Raw genomic sequence first — 2,204 nt, forward strand, 5'->3', positions numbered from 1 at the left:
AAAATGACTGCTGTAGCTGAACCCCGGACAAAGGGGTACTGGATTTTTGAGCTTACATATTGGTTAAAACCAGGACGGAATTACTAGGTAAATGTGGGCACTTCATCTGTGTTTTAAGATGGAATCTTGGTCTACAGAGAGTCTTGGGACTTAAGGCATTAAGTCCCTCAAGAAATGTTGAGAGGTTTTGACCGCTGAGAGGAAGTATAATGAAGTCTTCATTAACAACCTGGATAGTGGAAGAGTATTCGCTCTTGGCAGGTTTGATACCAGACTTGGGGGGATTGGTCAATAAGCCAAAGGGTAGACCTTAACAATAGATAAAAAGATCTTGACAGGTTGGTCAAATGGTCTGATGGTGACCTCAGAAAGTCATGTACCTGGAAGAGAGTAGCCTTATCTGTCAGTGCAGGCTGGGTGATGACTATCTAGGAATGAGCTTTGCAGAAAAAGAATTATGGGGTCTTAGTGGACAACCCAAACAAGTTAGTTGAATGTTAGGGAACATTGCATCTATAGCAATGAAAGTTTGGGCCACATTAAAAAAGCTTTATACAGCATGTTAGGAGAAGTGATTATTTCCCTCTGTTTGGAACTTACAAGGCTAGAATACAGTGTGGAGTGTTGGACCTTCAGTACAAGAAAGACACAGTGGAACAAGTTTTGCAGAGGACCGCTCTGTTACTTAGGTGCTGGAGCATGTGATGTATGAAGAGAGGAGAAAGCCAAGTTCTTTCAGTCTGGAGGAGAAAAGGCCAATGGGTGGATCCAGTTGCTGTCATCCAATCATGTAATGGGAGGGTATAGACACAGTAGAGCTGTGCTTTTCCCAGAAATGTGTAATGAAAGCCTAAAAGGCATAGGACACAGATTGCACTGATGGAGTTTTGTTTTCATTATGACGTAAACTGGTTGCTCAGAGGTTATGGAATCTTCATCCTTGGAGATGTTCAAAACTTGACAAGGGTTTGAACAGCCTGAGCCATCTTTGGTGTGAACTTTGAATAGGGGTTTGGACTAGAGGTCTTTTCCAACATAAATATATGATTCTGTAACTTGTGAATTCTGACCTGGCTCCTGACTTAAATGTTATCTAGGTGCTTTTCAAGATTGACTTGTATCTAGCTTAGCGTGCTTAAAATAAGAGATGGGAACACCAGGTTAGACCTGTCATAGGTTGTGCCTTCTATAGGATTTTTGAAGGTCAGTTTGGCTGAGTTCCATTTTCAGGTGCTCAAGTTTGTTTACTGACCCAGCCTGAGATGTTAAGAGGGACAAAATTAGATGTGAGAACCAGGGTACTGTTTCTCCAGTGGAACTGTTTTCTTTTGTAACTTTTTATTTTGAAGAAAGCTAGTGTTTTGTTAGTTGTGTTATGGTTTGCTTATTATAAAAGCTGCTTTACTAAAAAAGCGAAGTTTGGTACGATACTACCAATTAAGATATCTCAGATTTACTTAACTTTACTCCTAGATATAGTGCGTGTGTTGGCACTGTATACGTGAAGTTCAAATTACATTTGTGCATAACATCTAATAGGATGTCCATGACACAGGAATATATTGTACTCACCTGTATGCCATTTTATTTGCCTGTTATTTTCTGTAACTTAGCATTTTTAAAATGCTAAAAGGTGTTACTGTTAGAAATGAAGTTTTTAACAGGTATAAGTCGTCATTGTGCCTTACTATCACTGATAATTTTGATTGAAAACCTGAGTTTCAGTGTTTCCTTCTTCCATGCTCACTGAAATAGCTTGACTTTTTAATCTGGTCTTGAAATCACTTGCTGTCTTACATAGTCTACATAACACACACAATGATAGACAGACTTCTTTTACATGTTTGATGTCTTTTGTATGGCCAGCCATAAGTTGATTCCTAGACTTCTATTCTTACTGATTGCAAGTCAATTTCTGCATCCTTTATTAAAGTTTTGTAATATTAAACAGGATATTTAGAGTATCAAGACTATACTCTTTAATATGACCTTTTCAGTTTCTCACTCCTGTGCTGTGAAAAGTGAAGCTACTTATGAAATAGGTAAAGCTGTGAAACTTGCTATTGTTTTCTTTAACAATATTTTTTATTTTATATATATGAAACACGACACTCTACTGAGCTCATAGGCTTTTGCAGTTAAATAGGTTTTTATCTTTTTCCTTAGTCATACGATTTATTCCACATTTTTTAGTTTAAGAACAT

Source organism: Nestor notabilis, unplaced genomic scaffold (assembly GCF_000696875.1).
Source record: "Nestor notabilis isolate BGI_N333 unplaced genomic scaffold, ASM69687v1 scaffold33576, whole genome shotgun sequence".
Taxonomy (NCBI): domain Eukaryota; kingdom Metazoa; phylum Chordata; class Aves; order Psittaciformes; family Psittacidae; genus Nestor; species Nestor notabilis.